We start from the raw sequence: 25,072 nt of genomic DNA on the forward strand, positions 1-25,072 counted from the left end.
TGGAATTGGCATCCCACAAGGAGAGAAAAGAGAGCAGAAAAAAAAAAGTTTGAAAATATAATGGCAGAGGAATAGATGCACAGATTCAAGATCACTGAATCCCAAGGATAAATGCAAAGAAATCATATTTAGGAAAATTACAGTCAAAATTCTAAAAACCAAAGATAAGGAAAAAATCTTGATAGCAGGCACAGAGAAATGATCCACTACATGCATACTGACGATGATTCAGATTCCCACTGACTTCTCATCAGTAACCATAGAGGCCAGAAGATAGTGGGAAAACATCTGTAATGAGCTGATTGAGAAAAAAGGTCAGTTCAGAATTCTTTCTCCAGTGAAAACATTCTTCAAGAATGAAGGTGAAATAAAAACATTCTCAAACAAAACAAAATGGAATTCATTGTCAGTAAACCTGCACTGCAAGAAATGCTCACGGCACCTTTTTAGGATGAAGGGAATTGACATCAGATGGAAATTCAAATCTTTAGGAAGAAATGAAAAGCACTAGAAATGGTAACTATCTGTATAAATGTACAAACCTTCCCACAAAGAAAACTCCAGGGCCAGATGGCTTCACTGGTGAACTCTAACAGGTATTTAAGAAAGAAATATAGCAGTCTTACAAAAACAGTTTCAGACAACAGAAGAGGAAGGAACACTTCCCAGCTTGTTCATATCAACAAGAACAAAGACATTAAAAATAAATTACCAATATCTGTCATGAATATAGAATAAAATATTAAAAAATCAAATCCTGAGGAAAATATTAGCAAATTCAGCCCAGCAATATATACAAAGAATGATATATCAAGACCAAAGGAAGCTTATTTCGAGGAAGCAAGATTGTGTTGAACGTCAGTCAATTAATTCATCACATGAACAGAATAAAGGAGAAAAACCATAGGAACAACTCAATAGACGCAGAAAAAGAGCTGCCAAATTGGGCAGTTGATGTTATCCACAAGAGTGGAAAATCATGGCCCTTCACCTAATTTCCAGATTTATATCAGTTCATAGTTCCAGAGGTCATTGATTGAAGGGAATTGTGAATTTCAGGGAGCACAGTAAGGTTCCCAATTAACTAGAAATTGCAGCTACCATTTGGCAATGTTGGGCTCTTAATGCCAGTGAAGCCAATAGGAAAAGAAAGGAACTACTGGGTAGGAGATAACTGACTCATTACTATGAGAAACTAGGTTTGCTGGTACATAATGGGAACAGGAAAGTGTATGTTAGGAACTGAGAAGATTCACTGGGGGCACATTTTGCTGCTGCTTTACCGGTGGACAGTTCTAACAATGATGATTCTACAAGGTCAAGGAAATCAAGGATTTAGACCCCTTGGGAATGAAAATCTAGGTCTTCCCACTAGAGAAGCAACACAGACCAGTCAAAATGGATGCTGGATGAGGGCATGGATGAATAGCAGCTAAAACAACCCCAGGACCAGTTGCAGTGGTACAGATGTAACAAGTTTGGCTTGCTAGCCCTCTGCTATGGTTTGAATATGTCTCCCAAATTTCATGTCAGGAACAATCTCCAAATTCATATGTTGATGAATTTTTAGGAGAATGCATATGACACCACCTTGAATACTTGGATTTGCATCTCCCCTCTTGGAGAGGAATGGAAGGTGTCTTTCTCTGATATGAGATCCATATATTGCAGATGGCTATGGGTAGATGCGAAAGGCCCAAGGGGTGGACTGTACTGGATTCAATTTATGTGCCACCCCAAGTCCATGTGGCCACATATTCTTCTATCTCAGCCTTGGTCACTTGCCTTGCTTTCCAGTTGAGCAGCCTTAGCAAGAGCTCACACTATTGTTCCCACAGCACTAAAGCCAGACTGTTGTCACTGCTGTTAGCACTGCTACAGATAGAGGATCCTAGCAGGTAGGATTGTATAACCAGGAGAGATTGGAAGCTATGCCAGAGCCCTGGACTCCCAGAAATTTGGGCTTCTCTTGAGGTTGCTTGAAGAGACCAAATTACATGTCGTAGAAGAGCAGTGCAGTACATACTTTATAGCGTCGACTTTGATCAGTGGGAGCTGGGACCAGTAAAGAGGCAGCAAATAATAATTTTTCCACTTCTCTTCATGAATGAACTGTTAAGAGAGGGAACAGATGAACTGTTAAGATCAGAAGATGATCTGAAGGACTGAACAATCAGTTGTTCTTGCTCTGAAACAGCCCCTTTTTGTTAAACATCTCACTTTTATTTTCTCTTCCTCTTTCCCTGCCTCAGTCTCTTTTTCCCTTGATAAACCCTCCCCAATAAAGTGTTAGCCTGTGAGCCTCTCCCCTGGGCAGACTCTCTCCTCCAGGAAACCCGGGTAAAGACAGGTGGTAAGGATGACATCGTGTCATTGATGAGGATGCTGATGCAGTTGTGATGAGGTTGGTGAAGGTGGTAGTGGTGATGGGGAATGACGGTACTGAGGTGACAACGAGATGAACGGTGTTGGTAATGACTTTATAAATGTTTTATAAGGACAGTGAAAGTCTGAGAAGTCCAGGGTTATGGTCAATTATGTTCACTCAAATTTGGTGTTTTTCTCTGTAGTTCTCTTTCCTAGGGGAGGATTATATATCCCCATCCTTTTGAACTGAAGCATGACCATTTGACTTGCTTTAGCCAGTAAAGCTGTAAAAGCAGCATGTGCTTTGGCCATGTTCACTTCTGCTGTGACGGCAGCCATCTGTAGTGGATGCTGCTCCTTCGGCTCTGTTCTTGGGGCAGAACCATGATTGACCCACAACAGATATTCAGCTTGAGTGGGAATAATACTTTGTCACTGAAAGTCCAAGAGATTTTGGGAAGTTTGTTACCACAGCATAATCTAGTGTATCCTGATTTAGATAAGGGAGAAGAAGTCTGCCTGGGAAATGTGCCTTTGGAATATTAGTGATAAATGAGAAAAATGACTGCCTCAGAAAGTTGTATTCTCCTTTGAAAAAAACCTCTGGATGGAAGTTTTGGGGAGAATCATAGTCCATTTTAATCTGGACCAAAGAGAAATGAGGAAAGCTACCTTCATGGGTGACAACAGCCATTCAATTATTCCACACTTGCACATCTATATTAGTGGGGCTCTTCACAGGCTTAGGAAGTTCTGCTGAGTTCTCAAGGAGTGGATTCATATACTTACCGGCTGCAGTGGAGTGGAGAGGGAGAAGGATAGGGTCATCAGGCGGGGGAGTGTGGCAGGGAGTCTTCCAATGTCCTTGAATCCTGCTTGACTAATGCAATCAGCTATGTGAGGCAGGAGCTGATTCTCCCCACCTTCCCCCACTAGCCCATAGGGGGTTCCTGCTAATGATTAGCTCAGGCTGATTCTCATTAATGCTTTTTATTTACAGGGAGATGAATCAATTATGGAAAGTACGGTTTTCTCTTCTTCAGTCGGTTTTGTGCTTCGTTTTCGATCTGCTGGTGTTCCGGGCAGAGTGCAGCGCCCCGACCTTCTCAGGGTGATGAGTCTGGTGAGAAAATGAAGAGGGTGTGTGTGTTGGTGGCGGGTGTGAGGGATGGAGGGATACAAGATGGCTTCATTAGGAACAGTCAAGGGGTGGAGACTTGGAGAGGAAGGATCTAATTGAGTGTGCACCCTCCTTCATGTCCCCGCCTTGCCCAGAATATGCAAATCCTGATTAAAACCAGGAGCTGAGAGAGACCGTGTTGTCTCCAGAGGACTGCTGAGATCCTTTGCTAACAGGAATAAGCACAACTTACACTAGCTTGCAGAGTGTGGGGCTGCCTCCAAACGTGTGCTCATGCTCCTCGACCTACATTTCCTTTGTCTTTGTAATGGAGATCCTGTGTGTGTGTGGGGGGGGGCGGGGGGGGGTGAGTGCATGAAATCAGCAAGTATGTGAATATTCCTGCAGTCACGTCTATGTACTGAGCACCTACTATGTTCTACTCTATTAGGGAAATGGCTGGAAAACAGGCAGTCATGACTCTATTTCCTCACAGTCTGGCGAGGAAGACAGAGTTTGAGCAATTAAAGATGCAATAGTGCATCTAAAAGAGCTTCAGTTGGGGACCTAACCTTGCCAGAATGATTAAGGATTAAAGAGTGTTTAAGACGAGACCTGAGAATGGGTAGCAATAATTAGTGGTAGTGAATGCATTTATACAAAATAGATACTTGTGTGTACGTGTGGGCGCACACATACACACAGGTGCACACGACAGATGTACACACGAAGTAAAATTCTAGGTAACTGAGTAAATAAATTAGTCCACAGATAAAAAATTTTCATATTGCCAAGTTTATCATCCATTAAACACCCAGATGATTTTATTGCCAACAAATTAGATGTTGATGTTTAGAAAATTAATTATACATTTCCCTGCTGTCCTAAGCAGCGTAAGTATTGCTTTCGTCATATTTCAGGGTCTTTCGCTGTGACTGTCATGCCAGTACGATGCTTAGAGAGAGTGCTTCCTCAGGATTTATTTGGGGGTATGTAATAATTTTATCGCACTGTGGTGGCTTCAGACTGCTTTGCTTTTTGAGTTCTTATGTCTGCTTTTTATAGTTTGCTGTCTCTTTCTGTGCTCTCAGGCTGTCAACTGTCACTTCCTGCAGCTGTCAGTAAGCCTGGCATTGGCAGGCCTCACCACTATCAGCATCTGCCCCGCCCCCAACACTCACACGCTCAGCGATTCCATTCTAATCAGGTACTGACTCAGTTGGCTTGGCTTATCCAAGCTGTAAAGCAGCGCTCCATAAAGTGCAGCCCCTACCCCAGCAGCAGCAGCTCCACCTGGGAACTTGTCAGAAATGCCAGTTCTTGGGCCCCGTCCCGGACCTGCTGAATCAGAAACTCTGGGGGTGGGACCATGTATTTAACAAGCTGTCCTGGTGATTCAGATGTCCCTAAAGTTTGAGAACCAGTGCTGTAAGGAAGGATAAATAGGGTCCAAGCGAGGGCTGTGTTGCTCTCCTTTGTGCCAGCTGCGTGAGCTTTAGAGCATCAGCCCTCCTATGTTCTGTCCAGTCAAGGAGCCTGTGTTCCTTCCTGGTTCTGGGCTGTGTTCAGTGTGATTGGATTGTTTCAGGATATCTGAGTTGTAGGAAGATGAGAGGCTGGCTGTATGAGTGTGAGTGCATGCAGAACAAGAGTGAAGGACAGAAAGATAAAGCCAGGGCCAGAGCTGTGGCTTATGCTCAGCTCCCCGGCTCTTAGCTGCTGGAATTTCTTACATCTTGGTTCCAGAGCCCTGGCCTGAACTCTGCAGCCAGGAGCCCTGGTGGTCTTCAGGTGGCAGAAGGGTCTTCTGATTCCCTCTTGCTCTCCCACACATGAGTAGCTGCCAGGGGCCCAGGCTGAGTGTCGGGAACACCCAGAGAGGCAGCAGCTGCCCGTGACGCTGCCAGAGACTGTCCAAACGGAGTTCTGAGGAGGGACAGCTAGGATATGTGTGGGAGCCTCTGAGATGCATGGATTTGGGTTTGTAAACATGGGCCTGTTAAATTTAGGGTGGGCCACGGGCTTAGGGAGAGCTCCGTAGCATCTTTTGGCAACAGCTGAACATTTTGAGTGGTTTTAAAACATTGCTTATTCCTTATATAGTAGGAGGCCTGTTTTAGCACAGCTTTTCGTCAAAGGGGAGGAGAGAGGAGGGCGTTGGCACTGGGTGAACACCCATTGTGTGCCAGGTACTTTGCATAAATCTCATTTTGTCTTTATACCCTTCTCCGGGGCTGGGGCTTATTAGCTCTGCTTTACAGACTAGGACAGCGACCAAGAGCAAAGGTCTGGGCCCAATAGGTGTCAACCATAGTGAGTCCTGCATGACCCCAGCACTGATACTGGGAGTGTGTTTTGTGAGTATCCAAGACTGTGTAACTGTCAGACAACATGGTAGTACTGAGGGCCCTCTGCCCACAGTGAGAGCGCATGGTTGCACTCCTGACACAAGCCTCCAAAGCTGGGCTAAAGTTCCTTTACGATTGACTTGCTCAGTCTGCCTACATTTGCTGGAGAGAGAGAGAGAGAGAGAGGAAGCATCTGCTGAACATGAATCCTGTGAGATGCTCCTCAAATTCAAAGTCTCACTGGCCAAATCGGTTTGGGAATTGTCATAAACTTATCTATATTCCACTCTTGGAGGTCATGATTCAAATTGTATCAGGCAGAGATCAACTACAGCCACAGAAACAGTAGGAAATACATATTAAGAGATTTATTGCAAGGAGTTGGTTTATGTAATTGTGGGGGCTGGCTGGGCAAGTCTGAAGTCCCAAGGTCAGGCTGGAATTCTAGACCATGGGGTGAAGCTGCTGTCCGAAGGCAGAATTTCTTCTTCAGGGAAACCTCAGCTCTGCTCCTAAGGCCTTCGGACTGATTAAATCAAGCCAACCCAGATGATCCAGGATAATCTCGCTTATGGAAAGTCACCCTTCCCAGGGGACTGGGGCTTATTAGCTGTGTCTAATAAGATAAGGCTTCATAGTCGCTCTGGGGGACAGATTGTCTAGGATAATCTCCCTTATGTAAAGTCAACTGATTATGAATTTTAATCACATCTACAAAATACCTTCATGACAACACCTAGATTTGTGTTTATAGTTGACATCTAGCTGGGTGTGGTGGTCACAGCTATAATCCCAGCACTTTGGGAGGTGGAGGCAGGAGGATTGCTTGAGGCCAGGAGTTTGAGGCCTCCAGTCTGGGTGACAGAGCGAGATCCTGTCTCCAAAATAAACAAACAAATAAAGTTGACATCTAGAACTGACTGTCACACAAATAAACACACTGAGAAGTCCTCCACCAAAGACATCTTGGTTTTGCAGAATCTGTTGTTTCCCAAAGTTGTTTGAACAAGTCCCCACCCCCATTCCCTATCCCCTACAACAGCTGTTTCCACCCAGTATTCTGCAGGGTACCTTGGAGATTGCTGCCCCAGCTGTCTGGCCCTTCCTGAGAGGTGCTGTGCAGCAGGAAGCCCAGGGCCGAGTCTGCTCGGTCTACAGGGGCTTTAGGGCAAGATTTGTCCACTTTGGCCCTATTGACATTTTGGGTCAATTAATTCTTTGTTGTGGGGCTGTCCTGTGCACTGTAGGATGCTTACCAGCATTCCTGGCCCCTATGCACTAGATGCCAGTAGCATCTCTTCCTCCTGAGCTGGGACAACCTAAAATGTCAGATGTCACCTGGGGGACAACATTGCTCCTGTCGAGAACTATTATTGTAGAAGAAGTTAGGAGACAACAAAGGGCTATACTGGCCCGGCAGCCTGAGTTTGAATCGTACCTCTGTGTTACTTTTGTTTACTTCCATCCTGCCACGTTCCAAAAGGATCTGAGCTGTGAAGTCTGTTATTTAATAGCTCCATGGGGAAGTTAATTCTATTTTTGTGAACCTCAGTTTTCACTTCTGCAAAATGGGAATCATGACAAGACTTATCTTGCTGGTTATTGAGGGATTCACTGAGGTAGAGTGTGTAGGGTACCTGAATCACAGTGGTTATTCCATATATGTTTGTTCCTTAGCCTTCCAAAAGAGAAACTGAGTCTCACAATTAGGTTTTCATGGGCATCCTAAAATAATGGAGTTGCAAGGATCTTGGCCATCACCTGGTCCATTTTCTAGATGAGAAGACCAGGCTGGCACCTGCCAGAGGTTCCAGAGCTCCAGGCAGGGATATTTCTCAACCCCAAGCTGTGAAACTTCCCAGGTGTAAAATACCTGGGGGCCCTGGATAAGAACAGCCCAGGTGTCCTCCACAGTTCCTGCTGCTCCTGAGTCTGGAGAGAAGCACCTAGGCGTGGACAGGCTCTAAGGACCCTCGGAGGGCTCAACACAGTCCTGGGGCTCCTCTCTAGCCCTCCTCTGCAGGCTGCTCAGGTCCTCCCCTTCCCACAGGCTGTGGTGCAGAGGCTTGAGCACCATGCCGCAGAGATTTATGAATGGTGCACCCTTGAACATAAGGTTGGGCCTTGCCAGGAGGTTTATTAATGGGCTTTCATCTAGCACTTTAGATCTGCGAGCTCAATCTGTTCCCCTGGTCCGTGGCCGGATGTGGGGAGGTACACCACATCAGCAAAATTTTCCTCTTGGCTTGGTGGCTGGGACTTGGCAGAGTGGGGTGATCTAGATGCTATCCTTCTAAGCTCCACTGGGATTAGAACCCATAGGCCTCCTTTCTCCTCTCTCAGCTATCTCTCAGCCTTCTGGGCTGTCTCCCTTGGAGGGGAACATCTAGTTTGTTGTCATCTTCTGCAGTCAGAATGGTGACCACTGTCTCAGGCCATGGTGGGATGCAGAGAATACTGGTCTTGGGTCAGAAGCTATGGACTATGGGCATTGCTGCCTACCAACTGGATGACCTGAGAGAGCCACTATGCCTCTGAGGACCTCAGTTTCTTCATCTGTAAAATGGGATAATAATAGAACCCTAATAGGATGGTTGTGAGTATTCACTGAGACTTACTCAGAGAGGCTTAGTAGGGGCTTCCTCTGTCCTTTCTCCCTGGCCCAGCACCTGGCCTTTCACTGGATTAGGCCCCTCTCATTGTATGGAGGGCATGAATTGCCATGGGAGCAGAGCCCTCAAGGGTGGAAGCTGGGCCACTCAGTCACCCCAGAGGGTGCAACTTCAGAGGACTCCTGCTTCATCCTTCTGAAGGACATCACCTCCCAAGCTAGGGGGAGCCTAAGGAGGGATCTCCTTACCTGTCCCTTCACACCTTAGATGCATTCAGATGTACCCGAAGCCGGGAGAGGGGCTGAGGAAGGACAGGTTCTTAGCATTGGATCTCTTGGCATTTGTAGGCTGTTAATCACTTATCAGTAAAGATGTGAATCCAGAGCGTCCTCTTCCCAAACAATGGTCTAAAGTGGCTGCCTCAGCATCTCCTGGGTGGCTTGTAAAAATACTGATTGTGGGGGCCTACCCCAGACCCGTGGGAGCAGAACTGTCAGGGGAAAGGCCCAGAAACTGGCTTATAAAAAGATCCCTAGCTGCTTCTGATGCACGGACAGGCCTGGGAAAGGCTGTCTGGGCATCTGCCTACCCACACCTGTTCTGTGTGGACCCCACAGGGTTAAAAAGCTGGTTTGGCTGTCAATCTCGTTAGTTCTGTGGGGAAGCAGGGCCTGCTCCCTTTGAAGGATGAGGGCCAAGTCCTAAGGGACAAAGCACACCTTCTTCCGCAATGACACAGGGCCTGGGAGGTCTTCTTGCTCCACTTTTGGCAATCTTGCCAGGATAGCAGGAGGCCATGTGTCAGAGCTCTGGGTATCCATTTCCTGCACTTTTTATTTAGATGGGAAGGTTGGCCTAGAATGGCTCTGAAGTCCCCTCCAGCTCTAACATACTGTGCTTTCAGGAAAGGAGCTCCAGAAACTGGAGGAGCAGCCTCTTCTCTCTGCCCTGGGGGTGGCCAAGCTCTTGGTGGAAGAGATTTGCCAATCCTAGAGGGCATGGTAGAGCTGCAGAGTGGTCGTCCCTGTGGCCACATCCAGCCCTAAAGTTCCAGGATGTGCCTGGTGGGCTTGAGCCAAGATGTGAGCTCAGCTACCTCCTTGCCAAATTCCCTATTCCTCACCATACGTTGCCCTGCCTACCCCTGAGAACCATGGCGAGCTGCTGAGCAGTTGTGAGCCTGAGTAAGATGTACCAGGCCATGAGTGAGGTAGACTTGTCAAGAACCCCTTTCCTACCCTGTGCATTGCAGACTGCACCTGCTTCTCCTGTGCCGTTTCTTCTCTTTTCTTATTTATTTATTTTTTGAGATGGAGTCTTGCTCATGTCGCCCAGGCTGGAGTGTAGTGGCACAATCTCGGCTCACTGCAACCTCCGTCTCCCGGGTTCAAGCAATTCTCCTGCCTCAGCCTCCTGAGTAGCTGGGATTATAGGCACCCACCACCACCACACCCGGCTAATTTTTGTACGTTTAGTAGAGATGGGGTTTCACCATGTTGGCCAGGCTGGTCTCCAACTTTTGACCTCAGGTGATCTGCCTGCCTCGGCCTCCCAAAGTGCTGGGATTGCAGGCCTGAGCCACCAAGCTTGGCCACCATTTCTTCATTCGGCAAACATTAGTTAAGCACCCACTCTGGAGACATAAAAGTCACAGTCTATGAGCCTCAAGAAGCTACAGGCTGGAGGGGAAGAAGACAGGCACACGAGTCAATAGCAGCTTTGCAATATCACAGGCTATCTAATGAACAAATATGCGCCTGGGGCTCCAGGTGCCTTTCTGGTGATGCAGCTGGGGATGGAGGCAGGACCAATTCCAGGCTCCTCTGCCAAGGAGATGAACTTAACTTTGAGGTCTGTGCCTCCCCACCCCACACCCAGCTGTTCCTGGTCCTTTGGAGACCTCCAATTGGCCACTTCCAGGTTCCAACGTAGAGGTATAGAATCCTGGATACTTTATCGTGGGAGGCTAGAGCTGTCCTGCCGGGCTGCCCCTCCTCTCAGGCCCCTAGCGAGCAGCTGCTGTATTAGCTGGAAACTCTGCCCTAATGAAGATGAGCAATCGCACCTCCTCCCTCCTTAACCTAACACAATCCCGGCCTTTGAGGGGCCCCTGGGGGGAACGAACACAAAGGAGCCAGGCAGTTTAAAAGCCCTGTAATTGCACTGCTGGTTTCTAGCAACACTCTGGGCTTCCCAAGTTAAAGAAAGTTTACAAGGCCCCGGAAATAGCTCAGGTGCCAGCAGGCTCTGGAGAAGCAGGCTAGGGCAGCAGAGGGAGGAGGAGGAGGAGCAGGAAATGGAAGGGGAGAAGGAGGAGGGGGAGGAGGAGCAGCTAACATGGGCTGGCCACAGGGCTAGGCAGCAAAAGGGGGAACAAATTAGACATATTCCTGCCCTTGGGTGGCTTACACCTCTGTAGGGGAATGAAGTCAAGTTTACAAATGCCTATAATTCAGAACAGTAGGAGGCAAGGCAGGGAGGAGGGCTTAGAGAGATGCGAGAGGTTTTGGAAAGTGTGTGGGGAAGTAGAAAGACTTCAGGGGCAGATGGACTCTGAACCCCAGCATTCCTACCAGTGGGTGTGATATTCTAAGGCGAGTCACAGAAGCTCTCTGAAACTTAAATTTTCTGCATTAGAAAATGGAGATAATCCTACTGATATGGGAGGAAGGCAGGGAAGTGCTGGGAGGAGAAGGGTGTGGTCCCTGGCTAGGGCTCCACTCCCAGACCAGGGCCCACACACCTAGGTGAGGACAGGCATTTCTGCTTTCGTGGTCAAATGTTGCATTTTCCAAGAACATCCTGGCCTGCCACACCCCCATCCTGTGCCTATAAAAACCCTGAGACCCTAGTGGGCAGAGGCACAAGTGGCTGGATGTCAAGAGGAACACACTGGAGGAAGAGCACACCAACAGGCACTGGCAGATGCAGGCAGGCCACCGACTGGTGGAACAACGCGGAGTTTGGCTGGGGTGGTCAGAAGAGAGTCCAGCTGCTGTGCAGCCTGACTCAAAGGGAAAACCACCTTCCCACTCCATCCCCCTTCTAACTCCCCATCCATCTGCTGAGAGCTACTTCCATTCAATAAAACCTTGCACTCATTCTCCAAGCCCATGTGCAATCTGATTTTTCCGTTACACTAAGGCAAGAACCTGGGATACAGAAAGCCCTCTGTCCTTGCAATAAGGCAGAGGATCTAATTGAGCTGATTAACATGAGCTGCCTGCGGATGGCTAAACTTTCAGAGCACACTGTAACACATGCCCACTGGGGCCTTAGGACCTGTAAATATTCACCCCTAGATGCTTCTATGGGGTCAAAGCCAACGATCCCCACAACCGGCCTGTCTGCTCCCCTTAGGGATATGAGCAATGGGGCACCGAAGTGAGCCACACCCTGATGGCATGCCCTGTGAGGGGGATAAGGAAACTTTTCCCATTTCACAACTCACCTAATAAAGCTCAAGTGGTGACTAAATCAGGAAATAGAAGTACAAGATCTTGTGTGGAGTAGGAATTTAACTAACAGCAGCCATTGCTGTTATTATTTAGAGCAGGGCTTGGCAAAATATGACCTTTGGGCCAAATCTGTTCCACTGCTTGTTTTTGTACAGCCTGTGAGCTAAAAATGATTGCTGCATTTTTAAATGTTTTAGAAAGAAACAAAAGAAGAATACTATTTCATGGCACATGAGCATTGTATGAAATTCAAATTTCCATGTCCATAAATAAAAGTTTTATTGGAACACACCATGCTCATTTGTTTACATGTTGTCTATGGCTTATTTTGTTCCACAACTGCAGAGTTGAGAAGTTAGTTGTGACAGAGACCATATGGCCCAGAAGGCCTAAATTATGTACTGTGTGGACCTTTGCAGAAAATGTTTGCCAAGCTTGGTTTAGAAGCAGAAAGAAGAGATTGAACTGGGCATTGAGTACAATTTGCCTTGAGTCTGGCCTTGGGTGCTGGGTAGGATTACCACGAGTCACCTCAGAGGGAGGGGCTGGGAGTAGTGTAGGTCTTTGGTGTGTAGGATGGAGTGGAGAGAGATTACTGAAGGCAAAGTGAGCCCCAGAAGCAAAGAACTTAAGGGAAAGAATGGCTTCCATTGTGAAGAAATCTCTTTTTCTCTAGCAGAATCAGGACAGGTGGGAGGCTGGACTCTCTACAGGAATCCCCCCCAAATAAGGGTTGTATGTTTTGGGGGTGGAAGGTTCCTGGGTTTGGGTCCCTGAGTTAGTTTCCTGGAAAGCATGACAGTATCCTCTTTTCAAGACCCAAATAGTAGATAGAAATAGGGCCAAAGAAACGTGACAGGCATGAGTCTCTCTGGATTAGGTCCCCAGAAGTTGTGGCAGCAGGCCGTCTGCTATGCAGCAACCTCCCATTTTTCTCCTGCTAAACAGTGACAGCTGCTGATGCAGCCCTTCTCTACTAACCTCAAAGCTCTGGGCTTACTCATGGACCTGACTCTGCAGAGGACACCCTAATTCCAAACTCGAGGGGAATAAGCAGCCTGCTATGAAGTCCCCCAACATCCCTCCTCCCCTCCTCAGCCCTTCTTCATTTCCCAGGGTTTCCTCCTGCTGCCTGCAAGGAAGAAGTGTCTCTTTCTCTGCTCAGTCCAAACTTGCCACCGTGCTTTGATCTCATCCCTTCTTGGCTCCTCCAGGCTCTTGCTCTGTTGATTATACATCTTTCTTGTGTTCTCAGTCTTCTGTCCACTGGCACTTTTCCCTGCCTCCTCTTGTTGGGAAGGTGACTAATATTTAATGAGCGCCTATTATGTACCAGCAGTCTGCTAGGTGATTGTATATGCTGTTTCATTTGATTCTGACAAGAGCCTTGAGGTAGTGTATTAGTCAGGAGTTTCAGTTGCCACTGAAAGAAACCCAACTCAAACTAGTGTAAACTAAAGAGGAAGTCTATTGGCTCAGTCACTCAAGGATGAACATCAGACATGGCTAGATCCAGGTCCTTAAAGAATGTCGTGAGGAATTTCTCTGTTTCTCACTTCTGTCTTCTTTTGTGTTGGCTTCATTCTCAGATGGGCATAACTCCTGTAGGGACAAAGGTGGCCATCAGCAGCTCTAGACTAATATTCTGCCTTTGTAGAAATTCCCAAGCTAACAGAGGTTTAGCAAAAATCCAGGGCTGACTCTCATTGGCTTGGCCTGGGTCAAGTGACCTTTCCTGAACCAAATACTGTGGCCAGAGGGTTGTAGTACTGTCACTGGCCAATCCAGGGCTAGCTGCCCACTTTTGGCAATGAGGGCATCAGCCCTAGAAAACCACGTGGACTGGGTGTGAGAATGACATGGGCTCCTCAAAGGAAAATCATGGTGTTGACACCAGATGATGGCAGCATCGTTGCTGGATAGGCAAGAATGACAGCTGTCTATTAGAGATAGATCTTACCATCCTCATATTACAGATAAAGAAGTTGAACCTAGAAGAGGTTTGGTGCATACCAGGTTCCATAGCTAACACTCAGTAGAGATGCAATTTCTACCCAAGTTGGGCTCATTTTATTTATTTTTATTTTTTTATTTTATATTTTTTAGACAGTCTTGTTCTGTTGCCCAGGCTGGAGTGCAATGGCCCAATCTTGGTTCACTGCAACCTCTGCCTCCTGGATTCATGTGATTCTCCCGCCACAGCTCCCCAGTAGCTGGGATTACAGGAACCCGCCACCATGCCCAGCTAATTTTTGTATTTTTAGTAGAGATGGGGTTTCGCTATGTTGGCCAGGCTGGTCTCAAACTCCTGGCCTCAAATAATCTGCCTACCTCAGCCTTCCAAAGTGCTGAGATTACAGGCATGAGCCAAGTTGGGCTCATTTTGTATTCTACTTGGTTTCTAGGCTTGCCAAGGCACTGCAGCAAGCTTCAACTTGGTCAGTGGATAGAAGGGAACAGAGAAGGGAATGGCAAGAAAGAAAGCAGTTTTCAGAAAGAGCCAGTGAGAGAAAAGCCAATGACAGAGTGAACCTCAGGTGGTCCTCAGTGGCTGAGCAGAGGTGCTAGGAATCAAAGAATCTCCAAGGTAGACATCTACAATTCAGGGACCTGGCCTTTCTCTCTGCTCCAAGGGACACTTACTGTTGTCCTGTCCAAGGCTTGTTCCAATCAATCTTCATGTCTGGCAAAGGCATTGTAGCACACCTAAGACAACTGGGCTCCGAGATCAGTGCTGTGAACACACACAAGCCCTGGTGCTTCCCAGAATGACTTCAGAAAGCAGAGGAGTCCTATGACCCCAGGGATGAACCCCCATATTGGGATGAGCTGGCCAAAAGCCACCTGACCAGATATTTCAGTTCTGTATCCACCTGCAACCTTGCAAAGGAGAGGGACCCTCTGAACAAGACCATGAGGATTAGGAGAATTTGCCTGCAGGAAGCAATTTTCTGCTGGTCTAGAAGACACTGGGGTGGAACTGTTTTCTGGAAAATTTGGGAATAGCTCTGTTAGTATACTCATACGGTGGGAGGGAACACACACACACACACACACACACACACACACACACACACATTTTGGAGCATTTTATCTGAGGTCTCCAGACCATAATATGGAGAAATAAATGCTCTGGAGAAGGCTGAGTAGGGGGTGCTGGTGTTAGAGAGTCAGGGCAGACACAGGGCACCAGGAGGGGCAGCTGAGGAGGGATAAGAATGTAGACCCAGAAAGGAAAGATTTGAGACCACCTCATGGTTCTGCTACTGGTCCTCCTGAGAGGCAGAGATGGGGACTGAACTCAGCATCAGACCCTAAAGAGGAAGTGGCGGGTTGACTTTGAGGACACTGCAGAAATGTTGTGTAAGAGCTCTGCTTTCCTCCCACACCCCAGCCCCACCCAGCTCTTCTGTGCTTCCAACCTGAGCTCCTGGAGGCTGAGGAGAAATAAGTTGAACATTCCTAAGTACAGAATGTCTTAGACTTAGAACCTGTGGAGACCGGCCGAGCGCAGTGGCTCATGCCTGTAATCCCAGCACTTTGGGAGGATGAGGTGGGCAGATCACGAGGTCAGGAGTTCGAGCCCATCCTGGCCAACATGGTGAAACCCTATCTCTACTAAAAATACAAAAAATAGCCAGGTGTGGTGGCGGGCGCCTGTAGTCCCAACTACTCAGGAGGCTGAGGCAGGAGAATTGCTTGAACCCGGAAGGCGGAGGTTGCAGGGAGCCTAGACTGTGCCACTGCACTCCAGCCTGGGCAACAAAGCAAGACAACGTCTCAAAAAAAAAAAAAAAAAAAAAAAAAGAATTTGTGGGCACCTGAAAAGCCAACATGTCCTATCCTAGTGAAAAAGTACCCCTGATAGTGCTTCATCCTTAGAAAAGCTCCTCCTTCTATCACACCCAAATTTGCCTCCCAGTAACTCCTAAAGTAAAGAATGGTCCTAGTTCTGGCCAGTTGGCATCATGTTGGACCAGTTCATGCCCCTTTCTCAGTTAGAGTTGATCCAGGAAGTGTCAGTGATGCCATGTGGTTCAAACGGCAATACTCTCCATGCGCGTGTGCATGGGCTCTGCACATGTTGGGGTGGTGACGTGTATTGTTGTGCATTCAGGCAACCCAACTGGTGAGTAAATGAGCGGCTATATTTATCTCCGCCTCCCAGGCCCAGGAGCTCCTGCGCTGTGCCAGCAAAGGGAAAAACAAGCACACGGGGAGATGCCTCACATTATTATGACAAGTAATTAGGGGATGTGAGATGTTCAGAAATTATTTTATTAGACAAATGCTGCGTATAAATCCCATGCAACAAACATTCCTGGGGAGTTGCCTCTGGTCCCAGAATTCTGCTACTGAAAGAATTTCATCTCCTCAGAGCCCAGGAGCAATCCTGGTGCCTCTGCATGGCAGGCTGTGTTTGGGAAGGATGAGAGGGTAGTGTTAAGTTTGCAGGGAAAGGTCTGGATTTGAATCTCTAACTGCATGACCTTAGGCAAGTCAACTTACTCTGTTAGGCTGTAGTTTCTATTTCTGGAGGGGGAATGATGCTTCAGGAAGTGTCTCCAGCAGGCCCTACCAATAGGGCTGCAGGGGCAAAGAGAAGTGGGTATTACCAGATCCCAGGCATTGGGGCTTGCCTGTGGGAGCTGGGACCATTGAAGAGGTGTTTCCAGTGGGAGCAGAATATTGAATGTCTACTACTCCTAGGAGCTGGAATAGGCCCAAAGATCAGTGTTGAACAAGACTTCCCCTTGAGTTGTTCATCATCCACAGAAAAGACAGATCCTGGTACAAGAGCATTTGAAATAAAAATTGTAGCATCATAGAGCCAAGATCGGCAAGCTTTTCTGTTATGTCAAGGAACAGAGAGTAAATGTTTTAAACTTTGTGGGTCATGCAGTCTCTGTTGCAACTATTCAACTCTGTAGTAGTGCAAAAGCAACCATGGACAATGCCTAAGGGATTATGCATGGCTGTATTCTGATAAAACTATTTATGGACACTAAAATTTCCGTAATCTTCACATGACATGGCATATTATTATTTTGATTATTTTCAAATACCTAAAAATGTCAAAACCATTCTTGACTCACGGTCTGTAGAAAAACAGATGGTGGGTTGGATTTGGCCTATGGGCCATAGATTGCAGGCCCCTGGCATAGAGAAAAACCAATGGCATCTACTGGGGTGCTGGGGAAGGCTTTGCTGAGGAGGTGGCATGGATCTGGGTCTCGAGTATTCAAGGGTTTCACGTGGAGTCAGTGCTGGTGAAAGCAGAGATGTGTCTTCTAAGCAGATGGAATTGCAGTTGCTTGGGCATGGAGGCAGAAGCAGGGTATCTGGGGGATGGTGGGGAGTTTGGAATGATTAGATTATAGGTGCAAAGTGGGAAGGTGTTTGGGCTGGAGAGCAGGTTAGGGTGGGAATGAGAAGCCTTTATAAGCCATGAAACGGAGTTGAGCACATTCTGGGGGCTGGAGTGGCAGTTTCTTGACTTTTCAGGAGGCTTCACCTGGTCATGGCAAAGAGGACCAGGGAGAGGTTGTCCCCACAGATTGGAAGGATGGCATGTGAGAGTCTGATGCAGGCAGTGCAGTGGGGACAGGAGACAGAAGATACAGGCAGCAGAGAGGAGGAGAGGCCATCTCTAAGGCCACAGATTCCCAATGGAGTGCTGTTTATGGACTAGGCACCCCATTATGTGCTCTCTCTGTGATGACCAATGGGTATCTAATGATGCATCTGAATGAGGGGAGAGGGCCCACTGTGTTCCAGGCACTGGGCTAGGAGTGTGAAAGTTGATTATACAAACTGGGTCATTCTTGTCACACTTAACTAAATCAGAGTCAGGAGCCAGGGGAAAAAAGTACTCGGGGCACGGAACACCAGCTCCAAGAATTAAATTTTTCACAAGTGCCACTGCTGAAATGGCCTGCTGAGACCCTAAGGCCAGTTTTACCTAGTAACTGCTGGAACAACCTGCCGTGACTCTAAGACTGGTTTTACTTACCAGTCACTCACCAATCAGAGCTTGCCAGCTCCCAAAACCTTCTCTAGCGCCAATGAGCTTTCTTTCAAAACAATGCATAACATTTCTAATAAAACTCTCAACCTTCTCTTTGTTCTCCCGACATACTGGAGACCACCCGGTCTGTGTGTAAGCCCTAAATTGAAATTCTTGCTTCCCAAAACAAAACATTTATACTTTAGAGATTTGTCTCTAGACTTTATTTGACTTCAATGGAAATACATTTAGATACATTATCTCATTTAATCCCACCACTATCCTACAAAGGGAGTTTATGATTCTCAGTTTACAGATGAGAAAGCCAAGGCCCAGAAAGATTGAGCAATTTGCCCAGGCTGCACAGTTAGTAAGTGACAAAGAGGAGTTCTGATCTTGGGTTAATTATTCTCAACTCTAATCTCTTTCAACCTGATGCCCTGCTGGGGGTAGTTTGTCAGTGTGTGTGGGGGGCCCTAAGCCAGAAAGGACATTCTTGTGGCCACCTGGAGGCTGCAGAGGATGGCAGAGCAATCCATGGGAGGTAGAGGGAAAGGGGTGGGAATTGGATTTGACTCCAGAGCAAGGAATCAAGGATGTGGCTCAGAGACTCTAGCAAACAATGTCGCCGCCTTTTGTGAGGTCTTTCTTTCTGAAGCCCCTGCCTAGTTGGGAGGTTGCAGCAGGGCCTTGGGAGTGATTCCAGTCACCCTGCATACAGAGCTGTCCTCCCACAAAAGGAACCTCCCTGACCCCTGCCAAGGCACCTTCCCAAAACCATTAATTCGATTCCATCCCTCTACTACTTAAAAGTGCCCAACTTGGCCGGGCACGGTGGCTCAAGCCTGTAATCCTAGCACTTTGGGAGGCCGAGGTGGGCGGATCATGAGGTCAGGAGTTCGAAACCATCCTGGCCAACATAGTGAAACCCTGTCTCTACTAAAAATACAAAAAAAAAAAAAATTAGCAGGGCGTGGTGGCGGGCGCCTGTAGTCCCAGCTACTTGGGAGGCTGAGGCAGGAGAATGGCGTGAACCCGGGAGGCGGAGCTTGCAGTGAGCCGAGATGGTGCCACTGCACTCTAGCCTGGGGGACAGAGCCAGACTCTGTCTCAAAAAAAAAAAAAAAAGTGCCCAACTTTTTGTGAGTCAACAGAGTCTCCAGATCACAACCACAACCTGGGTCCCAGCAGGCAGGGCGGGCCCAGCCACCCTGGCTTCCAGTCTTCTTTCTCAAGTTTACTTCATATCATCCTCAAAACTATTTTGCTGCCCTACCCCTCAGTGAGGCACAGTTGCTGAGAAGCCCCCAACTGTCCGCCCTTTTCCATAACCCCAGGGAGGTGCAGTCTTCAAGGTGCCATTGGGCCCTGCCCCCTCCGGTCTTCCTTGGCTGTCCTGTCCCCTCCCCTACCATCCTGTGATAGTGTGAAGTCCACAGTACCCTCTGGAGCTCAGTGCTGAGGGCTGGTTCTAGGTAAATGGGGAAAGTCAGGGCTTCAAAGGGAAGCCAAGGGCATTGAGTCCTAAAGCAAAAGACTGCTGGATGGAGGAAAGGCCACAGAGGAGCCAGAGATAAGGGGAGCCATTGATTAACACAAGACTCTGAGGGGCTGGGGTAAGTGTGTGGAGGGAATGTCCACATGATGGGCAAAGGTCCTAGGGGACCCCTGGTCATCCTGGCTCCCCTGGGGGCTGTCATGGCTCTGCTGTGAAAATACCTGTTATGGGATGTGCTGAGGGCCATAGTTGGAGGGTAGGACCAGAAGGGCTTTGTATCTCAGGGAGGGGGCCTTGCGGGGAATAAAGCTAATCTGATAAATGGTAAGATACCTTGATTTCCATGTTACTTCACTGACCCCAGGAAGCTCTATAACCTGGAAGGGTGGCTTCATCTCCTAACACTTGTCATGGTAATCACAAGGCTTGACTTTGAATAGCCACTGGACGCTGTACTTTCACAGGCATTGTATCACCCAGTCTTCCTAACAGCCTTGTGTGGTGGGTGTCACCATCCCCATTTTACAGAGGAGGATGCTGAGGCTTAAGATTAAACATGACTTGCTAGGCTCCTCCTAATGATCACCACCCTGACCTTCAAAGTTACCAGGGAAGCCCTCTTCTGAGTTCTCTCTCCTAGCAGGAAGGCACTATGTTAGCTAAGCATTCACCAGGAGCATAAAATTTGTATTTGCTTTATGAAGTTTCTCATGGAGCTAGTAAGTGACAATCCTGGGATTCAGACCCTAGTTCTGTGCTCCTTCTAATAACACCTTGGCTGGGCTTGGTGGCTCATGCCTATAATCCCAGCTACTCGGAGGCTGAGGTGGGAAGATCACTTGAGCCCAGGAGTTTGAGACCAGCCTGGGCAACATAGCAAGATCTTGTCTCTAAAATATATATAAAGAACACCTTGTATTGTTACTTAACTGCAGGTGTGTGTGCACCTGTGGTCTTAGTGAAATCATACACTCCTTGAGGGTAGAGACTCTGTTTCCTGCTCTGTCTAAGTCCCCCTTCATCCCAGGGACTGGTACATAGTAAGTGCTCAGTCAACATATGTCTGATTATGTCTTCCCTCCTACCCCAAATTGGATGTGCTCAGCCTCTAAATCATTCTGCCTAGGAATGAAGGGATGGAAAACTGCCATAGATTCCCTTGAATCTCCTTCCTTTTGGGGATTTTTGAGGGATATTCCCACAGCTGACCTTGGGAACAGAGATTCAGTCTTTCAAATACAGCATTGATATCCTGATTACATTCATTCCCGTGATGCATCTTCTCATGGTCTTGGACAGTTTAGACTTTGCCTGGTAGGAAGGTGGTGGGAGAGACAGTGGCCTCTCATGATCCCTTTGGGCTGCAGTTTCTTGGATGCCAATTTCTCATGTCTGGCCTGGTTCCACTGTCCACCGTGGGACAACTGCACTGAGGACTCAAGCTCTCAGTCCCACTTTGGGGCTCAGGAAGTGGTGGTCTTTTGTAAATAACACACAACCCCCACCTCTTCCTCCCTCCACACCCAATCCACCTCTTCTTTATCTTTCTTCCAGCTAATGGTTGCTACCCTGGCACAAAGGGTGCTGCTGGGAGCTGGGGAGGGCCCCTTTCCCAACTTCTTTCTCCTGGCAGGAGGGCACTGTGTTTGCTAATAGGTGTTAAATGGGAGCATCAAATTTTAATCAGCTTCTTAATGGAGTCTGGGGACCTGGGGGAGTTCTTGAGGCCTGCATTATGCTGCTTGCCAGAGCCAAGCTGGACATGGTGAGTGGGAAGGTGGGATGAGCAGCTTTTATCAAAGCCAGAACTACTGGAAGATGAGGTGGTGCTGATCTAGTTGACAGCAACTTTCATTCAGGACGGAGGGCAGCACAGATCAAGTGACTACTCACGGTGACCCATCCACTGATGACTGCTTCTCAGTGGGAATCAGGTCTGGCAACCAATGTGAACATGGGAGAACACTGGAATCAGAAGACTCAGGTTTATATCCTGGGATTTTCAAGTTGAGTGGATGACTGTAGACAAGTTCTGTAGTGTGGTAGCTCATTATTACAATGGTTCCCAGTGAATCAGGCCTCCCTGTGTCCTCACCCTTTTGCAACAGGATGTTGCCACTTCTCCCATTAATAGGTACATTTCTCTATCTCCTTGGTACTGGGCTGGCCTATGGCTTCTCTGACTAATAAAATAGAGCAGAATTGTCATTAGGAGAGTTCTAGAACTTGGGCTTTAAGAGGCCTTGAGGCTTTTGCTTTCCACTCTCTTGGAATGCTGCCCCGAGGCCACCATGAAAGGAAGCCTGTGTAGCCTACTGGAAGGTGAGAACCTAAATGAAGGAGGACCAAGGTGTCTTGTTCACAGCCAGCATCAACTGCCAGGCATGGATTGAGGACATCTTCAAAATCCAGCCCCAGTCAAGCTGTCAGATGACTGCAGCCATATGAGTGATCCCATGTAAGACCTGTAGAAGAACCACCCAGATTGTAAACCTACAGACTGTAAGACATAAAGAATCACCCTTGTTTCAAGGCCTTGAGTCTTGGGATTCTTTGCTACTTGTTCATAGATAACTGAGATGCTTAGCTTGTCTGAGTGTTGGATTCTCAAATGTAGCACAGGGCCAACAGTAAGTACTTTGTCCTTGGGAGGTGATCAATGAAAAGTGCCTGAGACATAGTAAGTGCCTGGGAAGATAAGCACTGTCAGTGAGGCTGAGAAAGGAGGGTGAGATCGGTTAGGAAGGTCGGCTGCCACAGTAAGAAGACATGAAATTATTCAGCAGTGGTGGTGGAGATGAGAGAGGAATGATGTGCAAGACATTTCAGAGATGAAACAAAGAGACTTGATGAATTACTGGTACAAGCAAGAGAGATGAGTCAGAGATGACTTGGAGGTTGCCAGCTTGGGTGAGTGAGTAAATAATGCTGCTGAGGAGGTGGGTGGCAGAGCAAGTCTGAAGGGTAAAGATGAGTGAGTTCAGTTTTGAGCCACTGGGTGTGAGCAGGAGACACTGGGATGTAGTTGGGTATGTGGCTCTGAGCTCAGGATAGAGGCCAGGGCTGGAGCTGGAGATGTGGAGCTCACTGGAGCAGGGAACCATTGAAACCCAGAGGTTAGGGACACAAGGCTATAGATATTAGGGGTTTTTCCAGGGACCAAAGTGAAATATAGTTGAAATAACAGTCCAAGTGGCCACCCTGCACTGCCTCATAAAGATTCAGTCTAGGCCAGGCACTAGGTGGCTCACGCCTGTAATCCCAGCACTCTGGGATGCCGAGGCAGGTGAATCACGAGGTCAAGAGATAGAGACCATCCTGGCCAACATGGTGAAACCTCGTCTCTACTAAAAATACAAAAATTAGCTGAGCATGGTGGCATGCATGTGTAATCCCAGCTACTCGGGAGGCTGAAGCAGGAGAATCGCTTGAACCCTAGAGGCGGAGGTTGTAGTGAGCCAAGATCATGCCACTGCACTCCAGCCTGGCAACAGAGTGAGGTTCTGTCTCAAAATAATAATAATAATAAGTCAGTCTATAGGGGGTTAGACCTTCAAGAAATCCTCTGTTTGGGGAGGAAATATGAAACATCGGTGGGTCTCATAGATTACTGGATCCCACACTTCCACAGTGTTGTGAGCTGCAACTAATTTCAACTCTCAGTCTATGATTTGGTTCAACTTTAAAAAGCCCATCTATGAAACTCAACAAGCAGATGCTAACTGCAGTGCCCTCCTGGCAGAGGATTAATGAATGATTTTTCCCCCTTCCTTCTACTTTTTTGTACATTCCAATTTTCTATAATAAACATTCAATCCTTTTTTTGGCATGCAAGATTTTTAAAGGAGAAAAATATTATCAAAACAAATCAAAACAAGAAGCTTTAAAGCTGGAGAGTAAGAGCCTAACTCCCAGGAAAAAGGGGTGCTCCAGATATGGTTCTGCTCTTAGACACCAGGATCCCACTAAAAAGCAAAGTCCACGGAAGATAGAATGGGGGCGTGGTATATGGTCACTCTCCTTGGGAGCTGCAGAGACTGATCCAACCTCACAGGTTTCCTGGAAATCTAAGAACAGTTGAAGAAAGATGGTGGTGGGGAGGGTGAAGTAACATGGTCTTGACAGGCATTTGGGAAAGCTGGTGTCTTGGGTACTTCGTTTTGAGTTGGTCACTCCTGAGGGCAGCAGAGCAAGTCCAGGTGGGCAAGGCCATATGGCTGGGCTCTCCAACCAGGAAGAACGACACAGTCCAAGTCACTGAGCCCTGAGGCCAGGCATGGAGGTGTGAAATCTGATCTGGAAGGAGGATTTCTGGAAGCACTGGGCAGTTGGAGAAAAGTCCAAAGCTTTGCTCAGGGAGTTCTGAGATGCATGTAGATGGAAGAAAGCTGGCTGGGGTCCTGGGGAGGGTTGGGGAGAGGAGAAGGACAAAGTGAGGTGGCCTAGGAATCAGCCAGCTGACCTAGAGTGGCCCTGGGAATGGTGCCTAGGTGGTGGAGAGGGAGGCTGGATCTTAAAACCTCTCCCATAGGCACCCTGGCTTCTGCTCACCCTGGCCCCAGCTGACCCTGTCCTGATGACGCTGGCTGGCTTATGCAGATTGTTTTCATCCTGTAGTTGCTATCAGCGAAAGGGCTCCTGATGTATCCCAGCCCTGGTCCTCTGTACTCGGGGCTGAGTTTGCAGCAGCTGGGAAGAGTTGGGCAGATGGGCTGGAGAGAAGAGAATTCAACCGGGGGACAGGTTCCCTTCTCTGTCCAGAGGGGCTATTATTCTTGCTTCCCCTTGGCAGAAGGGTTATCTTGAAAGAGGGAAATCACTCACCTCATTGCTCTGAAAGGTCCTTTTTGTTGTTTTGGGAGGATAATCATATGAGTTTGGGGAGGATACAGTGACATACAGGAGGTGAAATAGCTTGCTATGAAGCCAATGGCTGTGCGAAAGTGGGGTATTAGGGTGAATACCCCTGGAAGGGTAGGGGATCCCTCCTACTTGTTCAATGTCTGTTTCCCTTGGAGCTGGCATATGTCATGGTCATGACTACAATGTCAGGTATGTCTGTTGACTGCTTAACTGACATCAGGCTCCTTCTAAGCACTTCACAGACATCATCTGTCTCATCCTTATAATGACCCTGCTGTCCCCATTTTACAAACAAGGAATCAGAGGCACAGAGAGTTAGCTTGACTCACAGTGCACACATCTAGTAAGTTCCAGAGGCTGATGCAGGCTGTCTGCTCCAGACTCCACACTATGAACCAGTGCCCTCTACACTAAACACCCGGCATGGTGCACACAGTAGGCACTCACTTGGGAGTGAAATATTTGTTGAATTGAATTAAATTCAACTGACATTCCCAAGAAAGCCAAAGACCATCAGTTCTTAGGAACCTCATCTCTTTACAAACCGCGTTTGGAATGTCTGTTACTAGGAAGAAAACTAATGATGTGAGTGGGTAGGTTTTCAGCAGGGATCTTGTGTTTCCATTATTGTAGCTGGTGTGGTTTGCTGCCCCTACTCCAACAGCCCTCCCTTGCCCTCTTGAGGATGGAGAGCCCACTGTGGCGGATAGGAGCAGGGGCAGAGCAGAGATCAATTCTCTCCTTGCTGCTGGAGCCTGTGAGGTAGAGGCCAGACGAACTCGAGCTGAATGCAATTTTT

General features: G+C 47.7%; 1 protein-coding gene across 1 annotated transcript in view; it reads left to right on the top strand.

Moving 5' to 3' along the window:
- The window catches only part of NTRK3 (neurotrophic receptor tyrosine kinase 3), a 561,369-nt gene that overhangs the window by 25,155 nt on the left and 511,142 nt on the right, over positions 1-25,072 (top strand). Inside the window, exon 2 of the mRNA XM_055277323.2 lies at positions 3,368-3,490. The gene's annotated coding sequence lies outside the window, so the exon portion shown is untranslated. The remainder of the gene's footprint in view (positions 1-3,367; positions 3,491-25,072) is intronic.

Source organism: Symphalangus syndactylus, chromosome 5 (genome assembly GCF_028878055.3).
Source record: "Symphalangus syndactylus isolate Jambi chromosome 5, NHGRI_mSymSyn1-v2.1_pri, whole genome shotgun sequence".
NCBI classification, from domain to species: Eukaryota; Metazoa; Chordata; class Mammalia; order Primates; family Hylobatidae; genus Symphalangus; species Symphalangus syndactylus.